The 26,651-nt window shown below is 31.9% G+C and overlaps 1 protein-coding gene across 1 annotated transcript in view; it reads right to left on the bottom strand.

Moving 5' to 3' along the window:
- The window catches only part of LOC124534565 (serine/arginine repetitive matrix protein 2), a 175,095-nt gene that overhangs the window by 88,441 nt on the left and 60,003 nt on the right, over positions 1 to 26,651 (bottom strand). The gene's annotated exons all lie outside the window — the stretch shown is intronic.

Genomic DNA, 26,651 nt, shown 5'->3' with positions numbered 1-26,651 from the left:
GGACTAAAATAAAAAGCAAATATGGCAAAACCCGGAGTGTAAGCAAAGAGTAGTGTTTAAATAACTCTCATTTGAATATTTTCATAGCATCCTCTTTTGTACGTATTTTAATTAAAATACGCTAGCTTATTTTAAAAATACGGTCTAAAGCATGAACCACTCTAACATGACAATAGTAGATGACATACTCATGAAGCTACAATCGGCTACCAACAACAAACCTTTAAAAGAGGCGCAAATCGTTCAACTAGTCTATCGACTGATTGTGAAACTGGTCTACAAACAAATCGCCTGATCGGTGCAAGTGCAACAAAAGATTGAGTAAACAAGTTAGAACTGTCCCCAATACTCATTATTAGGGTATTTTTTCGCATGCTCACCCTTGATAAATTCCTGACGTGGAAGATATGGGAGGGGAGATCGGAGATAACAAGCGCATTATCGAAATACCTATGTCGTATTAAAGCAGAAAAACTGACTTTAATTGAGATTTATAGTCAACGACTTAGAAAACGTAACAAAAAAAATCCTATACTCAATGACTGAGTGACAAATACAATTTTGTTAAAACTCAAAGTATACCTATAATATAAATTAGTGTTTTTTTAATATTGAAGTATAGTTGAGATTAACGTACGTACTAATAATAATAAATTATTACCGTACATAAACCTAATGTTCTCATATCGACATTATATTAGTCTGAACTTTGATCGGATTACCTAATCGCGGAAAGGTAACGGCCTATCCGAAAATTATGGTCCCATTAAATAAACATATTGCGTCCCGCGAATTCCTCATAAAATACAACATATTGAACGGTATATTGTTTCTTAGCATCGACCATTACTAGGGTTGTGGGGATCGGGGCACATTTCGTTCTGAATCTTTATTGAAATTCTGCAAACGACTAAGTTTCCAATCTTTCTGGCGGAATGCGAAAGCTGGCAAATGAAACTCAAAGAGCTCACGGATATTATTGGCCTCCTTCAACCGTAGATATGAATTTAATTTACGTTTGCGTGCCCCTTGTAAAATCGCCACAGAAGAATATATTATTCTCTATTTAGTTTAGGCTACAATTGGCGAAGTAGTAGGAATGGCCACTGCGCTAAAGATTTTGATTCCTGCTCATCAAAAACATTGTATCGTTCATGTGTTCCGGTATTGTTCACGTGTGTTTTTCTTGGTCTTTTTATTACTGCTGTTCTTGTTTTATAACCTAAGACTTCCATAAAAGTAGTCATTAAACTTTGCCATATTTATTTTTGAAATTCGAGATGAATCCGTATCATGAGATGTATAAGACCCTTTTCTCACTAACCGTGAGGCATAGACAGCAGTATAAGATATTGTGTACCTCGTGCCTTTTATAACGGAAACGAGACGGGCATCCACACATATCTGGTAGATTATCATATCAATTGAATTGAGTAACACATCCAAATGAAACATATTGACCTGTATACTAATAGTTATAATATAAATAATTATAATACACCTACTCAATAACTCTACAAACATAGACCGTAGTTCACTACAATCAAACTTCAAGGTACAAATCCCTTGGCGTGGGGTAAGTCACCATCAGTTCTATATCACCCCTATCGCACCCTTGAAGGTTTTGTATTGAAATTTTAAAGCACGTGTGTGTCACAATGCTTGGGTTGACATCGATCACTTTGCATTGCGTGTGTACATTGAGCGACACTAAAAATAAGAGCTAATATTTCAAGCCCTGATACGTAAACAGAAGTCATTAGTTCATATCACGACGATATTATCTATTATTAATGCAAAAGTAAATCTGTCTGTCAGTGTGTTGCTCTATCGTGCCCCAACCACTAAATAGAAATTTATAAAACTTGACATGAAGCAAGGTATATGCAAGTTTGAACCCCAAGGATTTTCAATATTCTTAGGCAAAAGTCGCAGGTAACGGCTAGCTTACTGAATTACAAAAAAAAAATAATAATGGTTTTTTTTCCCTATTTTTAAAAACAAAAATTGTTATTTTTATCAGCACACTTTTTTAATATTTCTAGGAATTGCGTAGCATAATTGCAGAGAAAAACACATTTTTGGTACCTTTTCTTCTTCATAAATATGCTACAGTTTTATTTTAAACGAATATTTACATACATATTATGTACGTCAAATATTTTGCTATTGATTTTATTTTTGCAAAAAGCAAATAAATTTTATAATGACACAATTATATTGCCTCATAATTTTTCCGATTTTGCATTATTTATAAATACACGAAGCTTATTTAAACCTCGCTAAGACCTCAGAGGGTTCAATGTCGAGTATCCCTGAGCTCAGACTGAGCAAAGAGGGCGTTGAGAGCAAAGAGGTAACCCTTTTGCCCTTGTCCATTTAAGGGGATTTTAAGATACACCTCAACAGTCTTTAAATATTTAATTCAGCAATCGCTTTAAAAGAATACACATTAAAAAAATCCTCAGCTGGACTAGAATTAACTTAAAATACCTTACGACGATATTTTTTCACAAAAAGTGAATTTTATCGAATATTGTAAATACGACCTTTTTTGTTACGCTTTCACTTCTGAAACAACTTATCCTCATTATTTTTTGCAGACACGTCGTCAGGGGTACAGAGCAGAAATTACGATGCGATGCGATATAGAACTCCTAACCCCTGGGCACAGCAGTCGAAGCAACCGAAATTAGTTCAACAATAAAGCTACCTTCAATTTTATAAATCTTATTTGACTCTATTTACCGTCAACAAGATGCCTTATTATTTCAAATGTCAAACGATAAAATGCTAAAGCTGGTTTAGGGCGTTTTGATTGGTCCACGAGTGTCACATGTCAGGGAGACGAATGGTAGCGCGTTCTAATTTCGAACAAGCAACCTTTATTAAAGAAATATATAAAACTACTGGTTATTTTTTTAATAGGGGTCTATTTTTACTGTCAAAGGTTTGATTAACAATTCCCAATAAGAATTAAAATACTTAAAAATTGAATTATTCTTGAACTTGTGAGTAAAGTAATAATTAAATATTGTTAAAACGTCCGATAATTACAATACTCAAAAAATTTAGCCTAAGAGTTGCAATAATCGAAGTATTAACTAATTAAAAAGTTTACGGTATGCCAAATCTAATTTACCCCTCATTCATTCGTGATTAACGAATTCATGAAGAATGCTCTTAAATGAATTTTTATTAAGTCTCCCTCAGTCAATTTTACAACCGAATAAACAATCTCTCGTTTATTTTTACAGCTTAATAAACATTCAACATATGTGTTTACATTATAGATTTTCAGCATTAATACAATCGATTAATTAAAATCGATTAAATAAAATTAAAATATAATTGTTTGCACTTTCTTATTCGCATTAACAGTCATAATAAATAATACCAACTATGTAATTGAATGACGTATTTTATGAATTAAATTAGAGAGATAACCTTGTACCGAAAGGACGTAAGTGCATAGTTGCGAGTTTGGGAGAAACTTCGTAGTCGTGTATCCGTTGCGTAACGAACCGTAGCAGTTTCCGACGCAACAATCTTATTTGCAAACTAGAACTTTGTCAATTTTCTACATTTAGTGACCTTATTTAATTTTTTTAAATAGTTTTCTTTTTTTTAAACCGATTTAAAAAAGAGGTAAATACGGATGTTTTCTTTTTATTGTTAGTAACATCATAACTCTTTTTTTATCAAATGACTTTATACCTTCTGTCATAAGATTCGAGATTCAAATTAAAATAGGGGTACCATTTTGAATTAAATAATTTGAAGTCAATAAAATGTTTTTGTATTTTATTTTTACGAGTTCTAGATTTTCAGACTTTCGTTGTTAAAATACTGTTAAAGCATCAATCGTAAACAAAGCTTAATTAAAACAATTGCAGTCACAAATTTTACACTATGAAAGTAGACAACGAACGTTTAAAGTAGAAATTTTATAAGTAGTGTTAACACATACATAGATTAAACGGATCATGAAATAAGAAAGAGATAGGGAGAAAGTTCTTCGATTAATCTTCTAAAACAACATCTGTAAGCATTCTCTAAACACATTAATCGTGTCAATGTTAAACATCAAACAATAATGTCAAACACATTTGTGTTTTGTGTCAAATGTTTCAATATATTACGTTATTTTTTAAATTTGTATATCAATGTCAAAAAATTATACCCATGTATTCTTAGTAAATTTTATTTATGAAAATCATGTTTTAATTTTAACTTTAAGATTGGTAATAGGTGATTTAAATTAAACCCTCAAATTGTTTACATCATTATCGTTAGTAATAAGTAACGTTGGTTTATTTGAAGCGTACCTACATCCGTTATATACACTTAACTGAGGGCAAATCCTAATCCAGCCACCTAGAAGTTCTAACGTCCTGTCTGAAACCTATAGTTTGAAACATCGGTGTAAATCGCTAAGTAATTTATCAGACCGATCGTGCTGTTTTGTGAGACGATACAAAAGCAGTACTTACTTTATAGTTAACTAGCAATCTGCCCCGGCTTCGCACGATAGAAATTTATAAATTAATACCCTATTTTTTTAAATATGGGTCATTTCAATGTTCGGGAGATTACTCCTAAATTTTACTACTTTATATCATTAGTATGAGTATCATACGTACTTGGGATACAATATATCCTACCAAATATTACGAATACTGTATTGATACATACAACTAATCTTATAACTACTCGCATTTGTGTGATGGCATAATTTAGTAATAATATGAAAATTTGTGTATGGTACATTTTCGATAGTGAATTAAGTAGCATCCCCTAAACAGTCCCAACTTCGAGGTAGCAGCTGAAGCTTATTTCATCGCACTGTTTCAATGTAAAAAAATCCATCATGGATGCACATGTGTAATGTAGCTGAATTGCATCTGATGCAAGCTCATGTTTTACTTCACTTTTGAGCATGCGAAGAATTATAAATACGAATAGAAGCTCAATGTTGATTGTTCGTGTAAGATTTAATTATCTATACCTATAGTAAAATTGGAGTCTCTATTGGTAATATTAAAATAGCCCTTTTTACTCAACGCTTATGTATGTATGCACGGTACATATACCAAAACAACATTTTATACAATTTTTGTTTGATTGTTCGGCTAATCTCTGGAACGGCTAGACCGATTTTGACGGGACTTTCACTGACATAAATGATCTAATAAGTTAAAAATTAAAGATCTAATAACTTAGGCTACAATATATCTTTTTATATGTTAAATTCAAAAGTATACGATATCGCGGGCATAGCTGTGGTCACGACAAATCCTGAACAAACAGTATAGTTTAAACTTTGCATGTAAAGTGAATGTAACGAACCGTGAATAAGTTCGCCGACTAACTTTGCGCCTCCTGAATGTTAGCGATGATATTTTTCTTTTAATTGTAATTGCTCACTAAAAATATCAGGCGCTTTCTCATTATCCTTCATTAATTTACTGCGGAAAGTCTTACCTGAAACAAAAAAAAATATTATTAAATGAAATTGAGTAAAATATATGTTTTACTTTTGTTTATTAATACAAATAAATAACAAATCTTATTACACAATAATCGAACAATTACATCATGACAAAAAAAACGTTGAAACGATTACGACGTTGATTTAATATTGTTAATGTTTTTATTTAATATAACGATATACAAAGAGCATCAAGCCATCAAAATCTCAAACTAAATTTTCAATAGCCGCTAAAATGTACGTCAGTTTATTCAGTACCTTTGGCATTTTTATTTTTTAATTTTGTAACGAGCGAAAACCACTTTAATTTTTTTCGTAATTTAAATATGTAACAGTCTAAGATTTCACGGTCAAGATAAATAAATTTTCTCGAACGTCACTAAGCAAGAGCAAGACAACAATAGAAATTAGAGGCGCCATTCATGAAAACCCTTAAAACGCGATACTAGATTGTTCCCTCGGGAAATTATGGACTTAGCACCTGACGAGGCTCAAATTTTAATGTTACCGACGCCCTTCTCTTAACACTTCGGAATAAATTAACATATTATGCTGAAGTTCTTATGCATTTGCTCAAAAATCTTTTAGGCAAATTATCCGTATATGAGACTGTTCCTAGTTTGTTCCTCTGTTTACATGTGCAGCTGAGTAATATTGAAGTCCTGATTGATTTCCAAGGGGAGACTGTTCTCAAGGGAGACTAGCCAGGATATATTATGATGCACACGTGTGTGTGCAAACTCTAGTGCACTCTGTTCCCTCACTCTTATGCAATAGGATGGGATGGCAATCTGACACAATCAGAACGAATTCATGAAAAAACTAGCAAGACTAGCTACTTTATTCATCCTATCCGGGGTTCGAAGACAAGACTGCAAGACCTGCTGTCTATAAGACAGACATCAGACCGACGAGAGAGTCATAGCAAAAACTTTGTAGAAAAATCCAAAAGAAAAGTAAAGAAGCTTCCAGTGGTTGGTGTTGTGAAATCTACTGAGTACAAAATACAACACCATTTCTATCTTAATTCTGAAGATGTAGCGTTGGAACCTCACAGTTCTCATTTAAATCCGCCACAGGCTGAGAGCGTTCCCGTTTCTATGAGCCTTACAATCGACACTGCGAGATCTCACCGCAACCCAAATCACTATTCAGGGATAAGATATTTTAGCAACTTTTAAGATCAACGACCCCAAAATACAGTTGTTGTAATCTAATACTAACGAATATTATTTATAAATTAACATTAAGGTTTTTTTATAATATAATTTTATGTCAAGTAATTCTAATTCGGTATTTTTGTGATGTAATAGTTTTTATAAGATGTCGTACATAGAACTCAAGCAACAAGCCGAAAATATGTCAATTAGTTATAGGCTCTAGCTTTATGCCTCTTGAGCGTATTCTACCAAGTTTCAGTGCCTTGTTGATTGAGATAAATGTGTTAGTACTCCACGACTGCGATTACACAAATTAAATAAATATCAAAAACTTGTCCATTCTTCACCAAAGAGTCACGTGCTTCATATAGAGACATTATATCTCCCTTAAATATTATGTTTTATAATATCTCAGATTCCAAAACACCCTGTTGTTCAATCATCCAATATATATTATATTAAGAACAAAAATTCAAAACGCCTACTCGTTCACTTATAAAACTACAATAACGCGGTTTATGTGTAATGTGGTATTGCCAGGCGTTGTATCGTTTTGATATTTTAATATCTGTCACCATATTACCCTACATGGGATATCCATGTTTCATGCAAAACTTTTTTTTATTAATTATTTACATTACATACTATTTCAAATGAGTTATTTTCATACATAATAGCCTCATTCATTCTTGTCAAACATGTTTAAATTAACATCTTTATATTTTCTTTTTAAGTATAGCAGTAAATTTTGTAAAAAACTTTTTTTTCGTACTGCAAATAAATGCTTGCACTTACTTAAATTGCCAAATAAATTGCAATAATTGCAAGAATATCTTTCAACCGTACTTGATCCAAGACACGATAACCTACACATGTACCCTTATCTCGTCTGGACGGAGATGCTTAGCGTTACAAATTACTGTTGGTCCCGAGGGCTTGCTCACGTCTTTCGAATTCAACTTGACGCAACTATGTGAATATTTACAAACTTCCCGAAAGACCTTCAGTCTTAGCTCGTTTAGACAACTTGTCTCTGCTGTAGTCCTTGTCACGTTCTTAACAATTTGCGTCGGCTGTCGCAGATTCATGCGCATACTTTGAATTCATAACAAAATTTTGAATATATCTAAATTTTCAATAATAAAAACAACTTATATTTTTTAATTTAAATTCCACATAATAAGTTCTAAAAAATCTTGGTACGTATTGTCTCGTAAACGTATTTGATTCATTCACAAATGACACAACGAAAACGTCGATTGATTGACGTTGATATTGAGGGGGTGTGGCGTCCCCTTAAATCAAAATATCACAAAATCCTTTTTTGTGCACCTCTACATTACAAAACGAGAATCTGCTTCGAATGTTAAATCTCTATATCTTATAGTTTAAGGTGTGTTAGAACAGTAAATCGTGTAGACAAAACTTAAGTTTTTTAAAACGTAGTGTGACAATCAACCGGCTTGCTTGTCACACTACCTTCCGATGGTACTCCAAAAAGTCACACACTTTAAATAATATGATTAACAGAGATTACTTACAATTTTAAAATGTAATCGTCTTCTAAAATTATACAAAGGTTTCATTGAAATTAAATCAAAATATCTTTTAATTGGCTATCCAACGTCTTATATGCTCTCACCACAACTTTTGAGTCGACATTTTATAAGATTGTTATCTCGTTCTTATGTCAACCTATTTCCTGTTCGAAATATGGTTCATTACTGGCTACTTAACAATTGGTATGAAAATAAGACTTAATAGGTTTTAAAAACCTCTTTTCATGGAACCTTCTTCGTAACAATACAATAAACAAGATTTAAAAAAAAGTAAATGTAAAATTACAGGTTGTATTAAATATTTTACGTCTCTTTCTCGGCTTAACTGTTCGATGAATTTTACCTCTTTTATCGAAGAATGTTAAATTTATGATTCATGTTGTCGCACCTATAATTTTGCATAGAAACCTCATAATAACGGTTTCGGACCGTAAAAATATGAGTCCCATATAATACAAAAAAAAAACAGTAAATTATTAACGAAGTAAATATATGATCGTCCATAAAAATCGATAATTTTGTTTATGAGGAAAAATATCCTTTTATATTTAGATTGTTCACAGACTTTTAATATGATTTATACAGTAATATAAGACATAATATAACTAGCACTCGACAGACGTTGTCCTACATATGTATATACCTATATCCTATACATAATGATATCACCGTTGAATGATTTAGAAGTAATTATAAGAAAGGGATATACCATAATTCCTTTATATAAGACTCGTAGTCGCCCGCGGCTTCGCTCAATTTTTAAGGTGTTGGTTGTCTGTCATGAGTCAAAAAAGTTATATATAGGTTCCATCCATTTATAAGTAGTTATAAGAAAAGGGATATACCACAATTCATTTGTATAAGATACAATTTACGCCGATTTGTCTTTAAGGCTTTGAGAACTAAACCCTTTAGTTACACTGCCTCACTGACCCTTTAAGCGGCGCATAACAATCCTAAGTATTGCTGTTTTGTTGTAGAATATATGATGGGAGGGTGGTACCTGACCAGAAAGGCTCGCACAAATAACTACTACCAATTTTCTTAATGATTTAAATCAAACAAGGTAATATTAAGAATCATAACAATAACTGTATGACCACTAAAAACTCAAGCTTAAAATATATTTGAATACTCGGACCTAGATTAATGAATAAAAATTAAAATAAAATAAAATCTATTTAACGAATTTAAATGAAAGTGTATTCATAATCGAATGGATCGACAAAAAATAATATTTATATGTAACATTACTCGTACAAAGCTGATGAAATAGGGAACGAAAAATAAAACAGAACAGAGTAAGCTATTTGATATGAACCCAGCTGAAAGCCGTATTAAAGTTAAGCTATAAAGAACTGTGGTTCATTTTGTATTTTGTGTGCATGTAGTCATAGATAATACGCCGCAGAACGACCGGTGTTTATGAATAAAATATAACAACTCGTAGAGCGGCGGCCACACTTGCCAAGCTTGGGATGTGGTGAGTGCATCCTATACTGGAAATCTCTAGACGAAACAAAAGTTATTGTCACTGAATACTAATAAAAGTTGAATGATTTGATTAGATATGATAATTGTCAGATTGCCTCATCTGTTAAGGTTAAATGTTATTTCTTTAAAATATCCTATCATTATTTAAGCAGATGGGACCGACATCTTTAATTTGATACATCTTATCCGAAGGAATTGATATGTGATTAATTTGTGGAAAACCTTGAGACCTCTCTTCAAGATGTCATAAGTGTAAGTGATTAGTCCACATATTCTGTCCTTTTAAAGTTAAAAAGCCCAAAATCGAAAAAAGACTGAATATGAAGGCGTTATGTTTACGAGGTGTACCGATTTTCAAATGTTTAATAGTTGTGAACACATATGTAAGTCTACATATTTTACTTTTCGTTTTCGAATTATTTTATTAATCACATCCGAATATCCTAAACATCTGAACTAACCTAACTTAACCTAACGCAATCATGAATAATAATAAAATAATCTGTGGTTTTTCATCACAATTAATGTATATTGTTAGTTGTTACATATATAACTACACATTCAAATAATCATCCTTATGTTATGAATGCGAAAGTTGGGATGGATAGAAGTTTAGTTTGTTACTCAATCTCGCCAGGACGGCTGAATGGATCTGAATGAAATTTGGCCCAGAGATAGATTATAGTCTGGAATGGAATATGGGGTACTTTTTATCGCCAACATCCACACATTCGTCCCCCCTCAAATTCAGACAAAGTCGCCGTAACTGATATGAACTAAAAACATACAGGGTAGTTGCTTTTTAATAAATTTTCAAAAGGTTACTAAATGTTCAATACCATCAATATACAATGGATGTCGGTTGAATTATATCGGATAATTGTTAGTAAAATAATCTTAAAGAGGCTTTGCGACGCGTGCCGGCCATTTGCTGGCAATTTATAAAACGGGATATACTATTATGATTTAGATGAAGTTGTTAATCCGTGAAAGCCATTATTCATTAGATTAAGTAATGTTAATAGCTTTATATAAAACGCCTTAAGTGTTCTGATATTTTATTTTCTAAAAGATAAGTGAGTCAAGAGTGATTAACATACACTTGGTGGTAGGGCTTTGTGCAAGCCTGCTGGGTAGGTTACCAAGGTTACCACCCACTCATCAGGTGGCCCATATACTCGTCCGCCAACCTATACCATAAAAAAACAAATATAACATAAACTTTATTATTAAAAACAATAATAAGATATACATACATATTATGCATATTCAACATTTATGCAATAATTAATTTGTTGGTACAAACTGTGTACTGCAATATCGACGATAAATAAATAATTTTATCTATAAACTAAGTTATACAATTAAAGATACAAGGTTCCATTTAAATATATAAAGCCAATAAATGTTCTAAATCCAATAAACTTTTTTTCTCTTTCAATGCAACGTCCCTGAAATTAACGTTATTGAACTAATCTCAAATCGAATCGCGTTTTCATCAAAGCCAGTGTACCTACTCGTGGACCCTAACTAGAATCCCCACAACTAAATACTTATTACACCTACACTTGTTCAAGACTAGACGTCACGTGTAACTCTTATTGCTATCAATATAAGGCTTAGAATGCAATTAAAATATTTAGATCCCGGTCCATACGAGAACCGGAGGGTGCGGCTGCATCTCTATTAATATTTTATGAAACCAACGTGTGCTATTTAAACTGAATATCTTCAACACTGTTCGTTTTTGAATAAATTTACAATATGTTTTTTGTCGTCATTTGTTCGTGGGATTTGTTTTTTTTTTATTGCAATAAATTTTCCTGTGTCGATACAAACGAATGATTCGCGATTACAAAGGTTATTGATCCCAAGGCAATGAACAGAATTTTGTAATCCTATTGTTTATAGCAATTCGTTACAGTAAAATAATATTTACCTTTTGTATGACGTCATGTTCATATTAATTATTCACATTGTGGCCTTAAGTAAGCATATACAATATATAAATATGGCTACTTTAGAAAATATGATTCCATGTAATGCTAGCAAGAATGCTTACAGCATCTGTCCGTTGAGGCCATACGCTTGACGGTTGATGGTATATTTTAAAGTTTTTGTCCCACATTTAAACCCTATTAATTAGCTATTCTCTTAGATTTGACATATTGTTGTGGTCCGAATGTTAAAATTTTAGAATAAAAATAAAAATTAAATAATATTTTTAATGCTTCGTTGAACAAGTGAGATTGATAAAGTGTTCTTAAAAATGAGTTTTTTTTTTAAATCACAAGATAAAAATACGAGTTTTAATTTTGTTACACTAATTTCTAAGCTGCAATGTGCGGCATTAACAACCAAATCATTGATTTTGACATCAAATGTATGACAATTCATACAACGGTTATGTGATAGCATAAGACGAACCATTCTTATAACCCGAGGCAACTCAGTCTACACCCCTTGCATGAAATTACGTAAGGTTTCGCTACAATTTTTCAATCGCCCGTCGCTCCGAGCGAGAACGCTTCAACCATCCGCTAAATTTGAAACGTTATTAATAATATAACAAGTGATAGATCGTTTAAGATATCTGTTTATTTAATACGGATCTATTATAAAAGGAGTGATTACTGAAAATTTTAATATGTAGAGATAAAAAGGCCCCTCATTTTTTAGATGATGCTGATGCTGATTTTATATACATAATTTTTTTTAAAGCAATTTGTTTCCAAATCAATCTCGCTGCTTCTCTTAATTGGGTCATAAAATTTGTGTATCATAAACTGTATTATTTTTATAGCAGAAATAACAACTTAATTGATATACATACTGTTAAGTAAACCTTTTAGTGTGAAAAACATCATGTTATTAATTTAAGCCTCGTCTTACACGAACCCCAATTCTCTTAATTTGCAAGGAGGTTGCAAGAGGTCGCGTCTTTTAAAACAAATAATAATTATCATAATGGCCACCCCATTTCTCAGTTTTAATTTCTCAGCCTACAAAACCGTCACGCTTCGAAACAAAAGATTGATACATTCTCTTTTCATTAAGTTAGGAATGATAAATATTTTTACACCCCATTTCTGAGCGAACAATTTGAAACGTAAAGAAAAACTTTCATTTGGAAATATTTGAACGTGAACTGCAATGAATTTTGGTTAATTTGGATTGTTGTCTATTTTAAAATGTAATGTAATGTAAATGTATGTAAAATGTGTAATGAATTATAGGTACCTACATTCCGTGTCGCGATAAAATCAAAATGAAAAGAATAGCTTGTTACAGTATTGCATTCAATGTAGAATATTTATAAAAGACTTAACAAAGATCATCTTTCTTCATACAGTTTCTTTACTTGACGGTCTAATAGAATACTGCGTTGTATATTAAACCATTCCTGATATCGCTAATGCGCCACTAACCTTGGAAACAAAGTTGTCGTGGCTGTTAACACTGGATCATACATCCATCTAACCGGGGAACAACAATACTAAGTATTACTGCTTGGCGGTAGAATACATGATGATACCTACCTAGATGGGCAAGCACAAAGCCCTACCACCGAGTTAATTTATAATGTGTAGTTATGAACAGCAATTTGCCGTATAGAACGTTTTTATTTTAGTTTTAGTCCATCCATTGTAACGTAGTTTTATTATATGTGTATAGTTTAAATTTTGCTGTTAACTCCCAATATCAAGTTAATTATTCCTCAAACGGATTACCGCTTCATCCCGGAGTGGGTATAACAAACCTTCGATAATCCCTTATTGCGTAGAAATATAGTAAGTTGAAGTTTTAAAAATTAATTGAAATTAAATTGTGATCAAAATAATTTTACATAGCACCCTTCAGTATTTCTTCAATCCAGACTTTTATCAAAAAACTCAATTAGTGAACGGATAACGGACAATATACTAGTACAGTACTTGGTAGGTTTAAAGGCAGACTAGTCTCTACATATTCTAAACTTACGGCACTAAAATTCTTTTACGGTATGCCTATTGCTGTATTGCTCTTTAAACAATAAGTAAGGCGGTGTAACTGGAGGACTAGACATCTTAGACCAAGTGGTTGGCGGTGCATTTAAGATTTAAGAAGAGATTTATATTTTTACAGTGTCAATCCCTAATGTTGGCATTTGAAAAGGCATTTATTAATTTTATATTATTTTATTTTTAATATAAATAAATAAAAAATGACTTCGTTTGTAATCTAAGGTCACATTTATATACATATAAGATTTTTAAGACTTGCTTTGTTTATATGTTAAAATTGGTGGTAACAATATAAATAAAAAAAATATACCAAAATATACAGCACGTTTAGCAATTTTATAATAAATCATAATTGGTATAAAATTATAGGTACCTATTTCAATGATAAATATATAGTTAATCCTGTTATACTAAATACAAATGATAATTACTTTACATTACAAAGATCATATATTACAAAATAACTGTATAATACCCTTCAAAGACGCGTGACAGTGGTATACATTTGTTAGTAAATAAAGAACAATCGTAGATTAATACATACAAACGACTTGAGTGGTTTCCCGTGTTACTCTTAAAAGGGGAAACACTAATATAATCAATAATGGTTATTTCACTTCCTGAGATTCACTAATTAATTGGAAATACAGACAGACAGTTTCAATATCTTCAAAACATCTTTGTAAAGTTTGTCTGGAGATCGCTCTCATAGATACTACTCCTTGCAAATCATTTTTATTTTTCAGCAACAATATTTCAAAGATTATATTACAATAAGGTTCTAAGTAATTTTTTTTATAACAAATCGTCGAGATTGTGATTAAAATGAGCTCAATTGTTTTTTGTATTGTCATATTTTAACAATATAATAGTTTATCCACACATCATCTACGGAATGGGTTTCATAAAAAACTTTATTGGTAAATTTTAAACTAATTAGTCCAAGATCCATGGTCCATTTTTGCACATGATTACTGCCAAGCTAATGTTTCGTGAGTGGCTTAATTATGATGAGACGCCCAAAAATTTCCAGTACGAAAACTCTCGATTGTGGTAGCTAAAAGAGATAGCAGGGATAAAATATGTCGATCTCATAAATGATAACTCTCAAACATTTATTACTTACTAGGTTTTATTCTAAATCTATAAATAATTAATTATCTAAATAATTTAAGTCATTAAAATCGATAACTAACCAGCTGTTTTTTAAATAAATATTAGTATATATTAAAATAACACTAAATAATAAATTTCATATCATTTTATTATACGTATAGATAGGTCCCAAACCCCTAATTACTTTTAACGATGACCGACCAAAACATAAGAAAATGCTTAGCGATCTTATCACACCGTCACCATCTGTTTCGGTTCCAATCAAATTAGGAGCGATTATCCTTATAGGCGCTCTATCTACGATCAATTGCCTGATCGAAGGATTAAGCTGCTTTTGTGTGCATAAAAAAAACAATTACGTCGGTAATCGTAATAAAGACTTCAACAGTCTAAAGGTTTTTGAAAAAAGAAATTGCCTGCTTCACCTTTACGCTTACGCGAATTTATTATCTTTTAATTTCTGATATACATATATAACACTAGCAGTCGCCCGTGGCTTCATGCGCCTTTTAGGGTATTGGTTGTCATGTGTTAGGCAAAAAAGTAACTCATATCCTGTCTTGGAGTTCAAGTTTCCTTCATACCAAATTTTAGCGGTTTGGACGTGAAAGACCGATAAACAGACAGACAGAGTACCTTCATATTTATAATATTAACATAGTTTATATTATTACTATTTATATTATATTATTATTAGTCATATTATTTGCCGTCATATCAATTGCACACACAACACAAACACGATTTAAATATAAAACAAAAATCACACCATTACAAAAACAGATTATGATAATTCTTATGTTCTAGTCGTATATTTTATTGAGTGTATAATTTATAATGTATACTAATATAATTTTACATTATTAATAACAGATATTATTTTTATTACTGCTTTCAAGTATATTTTTAATATTTAAAAGCCTCAAAAGCACGGATGGCCTCGCTATGTGAAAAACGTGAATTCGACATTGACCCTCGAGCTATCGTCCCTACTTCTAACACAAGCTTTAAGCTTAATTAAAGGGCGATATAGAGATGAAAATTCATAAAATACAGGTATTGCTAGAATTTTATTCAAAACGTAATAAAAACAACAAAACTTTTCTCTATACATGGATGAAGCAAATCTGTGCATATATTGTTGTAGCCAGAAATATAAACTAGCAAATGATGAGTCGTTTTTATATTCAACTAATGTTTAAATATCATGTGAATATGTAAATCTTCGTTAGATAATGGAAAGTGGTTTTATCAAACGTTTTGTATTATTTTAATTGTAACAGCACATAAGCTTTTTATCCTCTACTGCAAAATTTATACTTATCATGTCAATAGCCTTAACTAAAAACGGATTAAACTGCGAAGCAATAGCTTAGTATTTATATTTCTTTTGTATTCTGTATTAAGTTGGTAATCAATTTGAGCAAATATTTAGTACGATAGATTATATCATTTTGATAAATTCAAACATTTGATCGATTTGATATAGTAACCAAAAATAAATATCATTTATTTCTTATTTATAAGGAAACCTCCATTAGGTCTGATAGTAAGTATTAATGCGAGCGTAAATAAAACACGCTTGCCTACAAGATGCCTATTCACATTTGCCTTGAAGTTACCAGGATTATAATGCTCGGGAAACGTAGACGCCGGAATGTCTCATACAGTTTCTCCTGTTGCGTAATTAATTTTGCAACTAGTAAGTTTATATTCCGTTTGTTTAATGACACGACTTTGTACAGGCCGGTCTGTGGGTTCCAACTCCTCAATTACAGTACTGCCAAACAGCAATAATTTGTATTGTTGTATTTGGCTTTTGAATGGTGACTTGGTTTAAATTACACAGACTCATCAATGTAATTGGTGAATTCAAAACTGAGGCTCATAATATCCGAATAGCCCTGCAATGGTGATATGAGGATGGTTATTCCTTTTTATGACAAAGGCAGGACGTGCAAACGAGCAACCTGGATGCTGTATGGTCTCCATCGCCAATTTTATTACTTTGTATATTTATACATAAAAGTTTACAAGACACAATACTTATAGCATTAGAACACTACCCAGGTTTGTGATATATGGTAATAAAGGGTTAAATCTAGATACGTTATCTACAGAACAATAATGTCAGTTGTAGTAGTTGTAGTTCAACAAGATGGTAACTTACAACGCGGTAACAATAGACAATTGCGCTGTAAGAAAGAGCTATTCAATACATACCCAAGACTACACCCATCTTGGGACTAAGATGATATGTCCCTTGACAAATTGTAAATATTAATAATTTAATATTCATTAGAATTCATCATTGTAAGAAAATAGTTGAGCAGTCGTGCCCAATTATTATTTTGAAGCTAGACGAAATGCATTAAACAATTTTCGAAGCGATTTCCAGCAACGCTTTCGTATAAATTATTCAACTCAATATGTAAATTGTTATTCACGTGAACAACAAAATATAAAAGTATTTTTCACACATAGTGACATTAGTACTAACGAAATCGACTATCGCTGAGTGACTATCTTTCTACAAATCTCACTTACGGTTTGAGATATTTCTAAGCTTTCAAGGACATCACAGTAGAAATTTCAAAAATTATCAGTGCTTCTTTACAAAATTATCTATGTATTCATATTCGTACAAAACCCGTTGCGTAATTTTAAAGATATAAACTAACGTAGAGACAAACAGCAGAAAGTGACTTTGTTTTGTACGATGTAATGATGAGTTTTTAATATTCTATACTTAAAGGAAAACTTAATATTATGTAATATCTAAAATTAAAAATATTCAATGTTATTTATAAATACTGTAATAATAATAATGATGACTCAACCCCGATAACAACAACCACTTACGTATTTAACTGTCCTTGAAATAATTGAATACAGGGCAAAAATTGAAGTAGGCCTTTACAGAATTGACCTTCGATATTTCAGCCAAGGCAAATTAATTTAATGGTGCTTGATTTTGATGTGGCAACACTTTATTCAGTTTATTTATAAAATTCAAATAATATGTTTTTTATGGTTTAGTTGTGATTATTGTATATTTTGTATTTGTATTGGCGAACAATTTAAGTAAATGAAAATATTAGTATCGCAAATTGTATTGTCAACATCTGTTGTATTTACAAATGTTTCAGCTCAATTTGTTTGTTCAAGAAAATGAAACAGGTATAACATGATAAACTACCAGTGACTAATACATCTGAATCTTAAATGAAATAACAGATTCAAACCCGGGACGAGCATCATTAAGTTTTCAAGTGTCGGATGAATTTTTGCCCACATTCTAATAATATATAAATGTATGTGGAGGCCTTAGTTAAACAAAGTTACCATGCAGCTATTACTTTTACTTATTAACTTTATTGCTACACCAACACAACACAATACATGATTTTAGTACAGGATATACAGTAACTTAAAAGCGTCCTATTATTGCGATCAGAATCTTGATATTGAACTAAGTTATCTTAAAGTTGACATATATCGAGTTAAATTCAAGTACATATTAACCCCTTAAACTGAAGGGTTATTTGAATAATCCCCGACCAATCGAACCCAAAGCTATAAACGAAAACAGAGCAGTGTAAAGTTTCCAATGCACGTTTTACTTCTTTTGAATATTCAAATACGAAATGCGAGCGAGTAATGGTTAGTTAGATCAGAAATGGATTCGGTGCTGGCAGGGGACATTAATTCTCGATAGTATCGCGTTACGTGGATGCTACTCAGTATCTAAAACGTGATCTTAATATTGATTCAAATTGGCGGTGACTTTATATTAGTTAGGTAACAGGAGAACAAACACGTAGATAATGTATTTGACGATTTAACGTGAAGCGATAGAGTTGAAACGAATTTATTAATGTTTTGTTTTGGATTTATGATAATATGTTTATTTAAACATTTCGAAATGTCTTTGTTGAATAAATAATTCTGTATACACTTAAAATTATCTAAGGGTCTATTTTCATGATATATTAATGTCTTTATTATTTTTACTACACGGTGAATACATTATATTAACAATATACTGTATTGATAATTGTTAGTAAAAAACTGATATAAAGCATACGGTCATAAAATCGTGTGACAAAAGTTACATATAGAAACATACTTTTAAAGATGATTAAAACAAAACTTACTACTTATTATACTAGTTAAGACATCTCTATCAGTTTCTTTATAATAAATCACCTCGTCGTTTAAATCGTAACCAATAATAAATTCAATGCGAACTCTTACATTATACTAATATACGATGTACTAGAATTTAAGATATATCAAACAATGGAATTGTAATAAAACAAGGGAAACTGAAATATGGAGCAAGTACATCATTAAATATTTACACAAGCAACGGGTCGCGGGTAAACAAATTGTGACAATTACGGAAAATATTTTATTTGCCAAACACTAGAGGTTTTGCTTTAAAATATAAATTCATTCTCTCTTACACATTTTCAACTATTAGAAATAGAGGCTCTCACCGTGATGAAAGGTTACGTGTTTACGCATTTTCTTTCTTTGAATGTGTTTACGTTTATGGAGAATGGTGTATTTATGCGTTTGGTACAATCGAGTCGAACTGCGTTTTATTCAAACACAACATCTAATTTGAAAATGTCTATCAACTACAATGTTATAATTACATTGGAATAGAATTAATTTTAAACATTAGTCAAATAATAGAATTTTACATGATTTGTATATGTTAAGAAGTTCATTCAAAAAAATATATAACACTAGAATGTAATAATAGAAACTTTTTTTAGGTCATTCGTATTTTCACTTAACACCTTTTTATATAACAACAGTGTGAATTTTCTTTCAAAGTAAAACGAATTTGTAGGTCTAATTATACTCTACGCATAAATATGGAGTATATGATTATGGCGTTTCTTAAATTACAGGCTACGCTACCCGTAGACCACCTTAACAGTCCTATATAAACAAAACCGCAATAAGAAAAATTTTAGCCCAGAAAACGTTATTACAGCGAAAAATTTCAATGGCTACCTTTCATCTTTTCAGTTTTTCCGCAGCAATGAAAATATACTAAAAAATCCTCAGCAAAACATGAGCTTTCATAATACTGAAGTACCAGAAAACAGTAAACGCAACTTTACCTTTATATTCAGAGATGTTTGTAATACGTCGTTTTGTTCGCACTATCATTCGAAACACTGCGTTATCACTTGACTCGGTATAATGTTTACCACGGTCAGTCCATCTAGGACATCTACTAGAACGTCTGTTTGTGTATCAACACATAGGCCGCGCGAACACCCTCCGGCCGCTGCGGAGTGACTGTTAGTGACACTCAGACCTACGGGTTCACCCCGATGACGTCACCCTAGACCAATGGGGTGGTTTTTTATACGCATGCGTGCTCCGTCAGCCGCCACGGCGCCGCTATCCAGCTCATAAGCGAAGTAGTACCGTGAGAGACTTAACACTACGTACATTGCTGCTTTGCATAGACGAGATTTTTGCATACACGTGCAATAGCACCGATCTATATGTCGTGCAGTCTTGATGTGAATCTCAATGTTTGCGATCCTAGTAAAGTGTTCTTCTGGCTATGACAGCTTTCAGACCTCCCCCGATAGGCCTTTCAAAGGACCAGCCACCATTCCAGCATTCTTTTTGCGTCTGTGTATATGCCGCGCTTTTCAAATAATTGAGACGCTCGCTATATGATTTAATTTGCCCTTTTCGAAGCCGAACATTTTTACCGCGCTAGGGTGAAATTTTATAGCCATAAAAAAGTCTACTGCAATGGAAGGATTAATTACGGCTGCGGAGCGGTGGTTACGATAAAAAGTTCTGGACATGATACAGAGCGCTCATGTCAAAACAAACAGATCATATTTTCAATTTCAGATATTTGCAAACATAAACCTACTCCGCATTATATAACGGATAAAATAAATATATCCCATTACAATATACTGAGGAGGCAAGCAATCAAATTTGTTAATCTTATAGGAATCAATTCACCCATAGAATCTGTCCTTGAAACTGCTATTAATAAATCCAAAGATTCGACAGCTAACATGGTAATGATGAATATTAAGATGATAGTATATTCTCTCTCTCTCTCTCTCTCTGACAGACTCGATATTCTAATTTTTAACCTACATGACTGTGGATTTTCATGTTTTTGCGATTCTTAAAGGCATTTCCTAGTAGCCCTCTTTGGTCATTCATTAGATCAACACACTCAGTAAGAGAGTGTGTTGCCGTTTTATAAAACTATGAGAGTTGGGTAAGTGAAACAAAGACATGTATAATCGTTTTACAAAAATAAGAAAACTGTAAAAGTCCAGCTTTCAGGAAATACAATGTCTTAATATGGATATCCTTTTATTGTATAAAAAATAACTATTGGTGTAGGTATCTCTACATAAAGATGTCCTTTTTTTTCATTTTACGCCAATCAAATGCCGTTTAGTAAAAGTATAGTAACACAATTTAAACTTTAAGATTAACACTCGTCTATTCTGCAACGAATTTCGACCCTTGCTCCTTGCTGTATCTAAACTTACCTATTTGACTCTTATCTCCTTGTCTTTATTTTACTAATTTTTAACCAAACATTGAAATAAGAATTAAATTAAAATTGATAAATTATATACTTTATGGATTTTCAAATTAATAACTAATTCTAACTGGACTATTGTACACTATACTTAAAACAATATTGTGTTATTCGCATTAATGTACAATATACCATTCGTATATAATCGTAAAGTACCTTTTTAACACATGAAATACCTGAAGACAAAACTTTATTACCCCTCCTCAAGAACAAGTTACGAACGAAGGTATATGAAATTTGTCATATCTTTAAACGGAGAAGCAACGCGGAAAGCTAAAATGTCTGTAAAAGTGAAATATCACTCACTCATTTTCTGATTAAGCTTGAAATCTGCAAATTTGGCAGGTTCCTAATAGGATGTAGACATCCGCTAAGAAATTACGCCGGACTTTACGAAACTGCATCCGTAAGGGGGTGAAATGGAGTTTGTTTTTTATAAATTTCGCACGGGTAAACTATTCAGCCAGTTTATATATACAGCTACATAATCCATATTTATATTATAAATGAAAACGTAAATCCTTTTTGTAAAATTTGTAACCTCTTTAGGGTTACACGCTGATTCGTTTTCGATTAAGTTTGGTTTTGCGATAGTTCCAGTCCCGGGGAATACATTTTTAAATCACCCCTCAAGGGAGTAAAATGTTGGGTCACAGTTTGCATGTTACAGGTAGTTTTATAAATTTTGCGTAGGTAAACCCGCTGTTTAGATTAGTATTTAATAATTAAAAAAAAAACATTTCTAATTTACTGCCAATGACAAATCTTCATACTTAACTACCAATTATGTACGCGTTTCTCGTTTTTTTTTAGAATTATTCATGACAATTATTATTTAAAATTTTGCTGTTGATTTTGTTTTTCGCTATTAGAAGTAAGTTGTAAAATTTATAGGGAACCATTAGTAAACAATCAAACTTTGACGTTTTTATGTGAATAAATAAACTACCGTTGATTTCGTATGCATCACAACAAATACACTGATTTTTCTTATACAAAACTGTAAATATACACACACATCTATGTGCGTTACATTTACAGAAGGTTTTAATCACACGTAGAGCATATTGATCGATAGGTTCCTATTCGTAGGACTGTAGTCTGGTGCGAGCGCTTTTTCACACTCAATCACGATTTTCCGTCGTCCCAGCAAGGGTTTTAATTTGCCATCCGTCTCATAACAATGGCTCAAGTCCCTGAAAGGCTGCAATCTGAGCCTCTACTACTCCTAGCTAGAACGAAGACGATGTAAGTTTATATGCCGTGAAAGAAAACATCGTGAGGATACATGCATGTGTTTATCGAAAAGATGCGACATGTTAATCCAGAGTCATTTTTTTTAAAACATCTACTTTAACACACTATACTTAAATGTATTGATTATACTCTTTTGTGTAAATTTATTATTACATTGCACCCTTAAAGTTTTAACCTAAAAAAAAGAATCATTAAAATTAATCCATAAGAGCTTTGTTTAGGGGCCGTCAAGCGATGGATAAAGTCACAGGTTTGATCCTGATCCTTTGGGCTAAGCTTGTGCTAGAAGTGAGTTAGCCCCACAACGCAACCAACACCTTTTAAGTTTATTGGACGGGTAAATAGGAATATTGGTAATTATTTAAAATAGGACATTGCTACTATTCTTATTTGAAAATAATAGAACTTGTTTACACTAGTTCATTGATTTATACTTAATATGAGTGACTAATCCAATAATTTACCCTCATTTCAATCGTAGGGTTGGACTTTAATTTAAATACTAACAATCTCAAAACAATCGAAACAATAAAAAATGTCTAAAAGTGTTCACAATCGACAGAGCTATCGAGTGAGCTAAATAAAAAAGTAAGCGAAATTGATTAACAATGAGATAATCGGTTTCGCCTTTAACTTGATTAAAATACAAAGCCTATATATACGTTTACTAACATTTGCACGTAAAAGTCTAAGTTTGAAATTAAATCAACAAAAGTTAGTGGCAGACTTCTATTAAATGTATTTTTGTTACTTCATTTCAGTTTGGAAGTACGCTCAGATGTTTCAAATCGTTTTTAAATTTGTTCGATTTAGCAGTTGATCATCTATAAATGACTCTTGAATTAGATTTACATAGAAATAAATAATACATTATATGTAAGCAATTGAATACATTATCGACCTCTTTTTACACAGCCCAACTTACAATAAATACGAATTATTTCCAATCCATACAAATTTTGTTTGAATATCTGTGTAAATAGAAAAAGTTTATACGCGTCAAGAAATACAAAGAGTATTTCTCATAATAGCAAAGATTGTTATCTTTGGCAAGGTCACACACAATTGCCTATTTTCTCTTGGACATAATTCAAAGTAAAACCTAACATATTCTAGGTCGTTACCGATAATAATAAGTACTGGGCGATATAACTCGGCTCGAGTTTGATTTATAACGCAGTAGCTAATGTACCGAGAGCTGGCAGCCACTTTTACTAACGTGTGATCAGATCTTTCTCGTATATACTGAACGCTTACAGTATTTCTTGACACTTGTTAAAAAAAGAACTCAAGATTTCACAAATTATTTAAACACAAATAAAATATTGTTACGTTTTCCATACTGTTTAATTAATTATTCATTAACTTTATGTACATATATGTATGTATTTAAGTCATCTTATAAATAAGTCATTTTATATACTATACACACATACACTATAATACGTATGTATTTATTTGTTGATTTTTTTCTGTCATTATTGTTTATGTCGAAAGGAATATAATATAAATGGGTATATATGAATAGGTAGACTAGCAAATGGTCCGACGGCATGTGGTCACTGCCGCCCAAAGACATAGCCACACACAAACACACTAACAAACTTCGTAAATGCACCATCAACCTTGAGAAGTAAGATTATGATATTTGTGCCAGTCGTTAAGCTGGCTCAGTCACCCTTCAAACCGGAACACAGCAATACAAAAATGGCTGTTTGACGGTAGGCGGTAAAATATATATTTTATTATGCTTTTTGAGATGCATCTATTTTAAAGTATACATTAACCACCAGATTTATGTGAAACTAGTTGCACCACTCGGCTTCGTTCGTGTTTTAGGGTGTTTGGTCATGTCTTAGGCAAAAAAGTAGCCTATGTCCTTTTCAACCGACTTCCAAAAGGAGGAGGTTATCAATTCGTCTGTATTTTTTTTTTTTTTTTATTTTTTATGTTTGTTACCTCATAACTTTTCACTGGGTGGTGGTCGGTGTCAGCCAATAAAACCCTACAGTATATCTATCAAAAAACAATACGAGAATACTTTAACAAATATGTTTTTTACAAATTACCATTTACACAATAATATACTGGATCAATCAAGGGGCTCGTATCGCTTCTTTCTTTTGATTGTTGGGGCAAGGGCACCGTGGCTGACACCGGCTCCAAATATACCAATAACTATAACTACATGATATAATCGTTAATCGACTTTTAAGTAGTCTAATATTTTTCATTTCATTTAACTTAGGAAGACTCTAAAAAATATGTTGAATACGCAATTATTTTTATTACTTTTTCGTGCATATTCATTTGTTTTAAAATAGTGTTTTGTTTGAAGTCGGTTTTTCTTTTTGTTAAAATTTTATTTATTTTCCCTAAAGACAGACAGATAGACAGAAATAATTTCACATTTATAATATTAATATAGATAAAAAAAATATTGTTATTTCACTGTTACATTCATACATACATAAAAGTATTGTATTAGTATGTAGATTTCAAAAATATGAAAACATATCTCTAAGTCCACACTTTTTGATTTCGGTCCACTGTGCGGCGCCTTGCTTCAAAACGCCGTACAGCTCTCCTCCTATAATCTTTCATAACAATAACGCTACGGGAGGTCCAAAAGAATAAGTGTTTTCAATCTGAATTGTAGTTGCCAAAGAAAAGTTAATAATTTCAAGAAAACACATATAAATTTTAACTTGTAGAATACTTTAGGCTTACTTAAAAGGACAACGAGCGTCAACGACTTTTTAATATTTGCACAAATTTTTGATAATAACTAATAAATAAAATAACCTTATGTAATTCTGAATAACAATATAAGTCACAAATATTACGTTCTAGGCATTTCTTGTTCTAACTTAATAAGATTGTTCTAATCTACAAACCGACTCGAATTTAACTTTATATTCTAATTAATTTAGTAAAGGCCTACTATAATATAAAAAATTTGATTTTTGCTTCTTGATTCAATGTTAACAATACGTAATTTAAACTTAAAAAAAAATCAAATCAACAAATTAAAATGTTTTATGATATAAAAACGTCCTATACTCTATTTATACTACGATATAATTAATTGCTTAACTACGCTGTTGTCGTAGTGTAGGACGTCCTCAGGCACGGTGGAGTGACGATATACCCAAGGCGGCAGGCAGGAGCTGGATGCGAGTAGCCGGAGAAAGACCACAGTGGCGTGCACTGGGAGAGGGCTATGTCCAGCAGTGGACAAAAACGGGCTGATGATGATGATGATGATAATTAATTGCGTCACAAATTAAAATAGTCTAGCATAATATATTTACGAGGAATACTTAAAGGGAATTCGAAACGTTGAGTTTTCCACCGTTTGGTATAACAATACTAACTCTTTAATTTATATAGCTTTCGATCGTGCAAAAGTCGCACGTAAAATGGAAAACTGCCAAATAAAATACTTCAAATGCGACTCCACGAAAACAAGATCAGCAGAAATGTCAGATAAAAGTTTATAATATAAAGCGCTCGCCGAACTCGGTTTGATTTTGGAGTTGTGTAATATTTATTGTTACATCAACTGACATTATTCAGTTAAATACTTTTAAGAGAGACTAAACCGAATTGAAAATCGTGATCTCAATTCAATCTCAAGATACAACACAGCACTGCCCATGGACACACATTAACTGACCATTCCCTAAACCTAATTTTCCAATATGATGGCAATTAAGCGAATCAGTGCAATACAAAATTTTTTTTTAAAGATAATTTTTTTTTGTCCCGACACGGGATCGAACTCGGGATCCTGCAATCTGCAACCCGAATACAGTTACGAATCACAGAGATATAATACATAAATATAAAAAAAGAAATTTAAATAAAACATTTTTAAATTAATTGAGTAACTTAAAATACGTATTCATTTCGTAATTACATAATGAGAACGAAGAGCTCTCAAACAATTCC

The sequence above is a fragment of the Vanessa cardui genome, chromosome 13, assembly GCF_905220365.1.
Source record: "Vanessa cardui chromosome 13, ilVanCard2.1, whole genome shotgun sequence".
NCBI lineage: Eukaryota > Metazoa > Arthropoda > Insecta > Lepidoptera > Nymphalidae > Vanessa > Vanessa cardui.
Note: the sequence above shows the minus strand (reverse complement) of the source record. Positions and strands in the feature narration are given on the sequence as shown.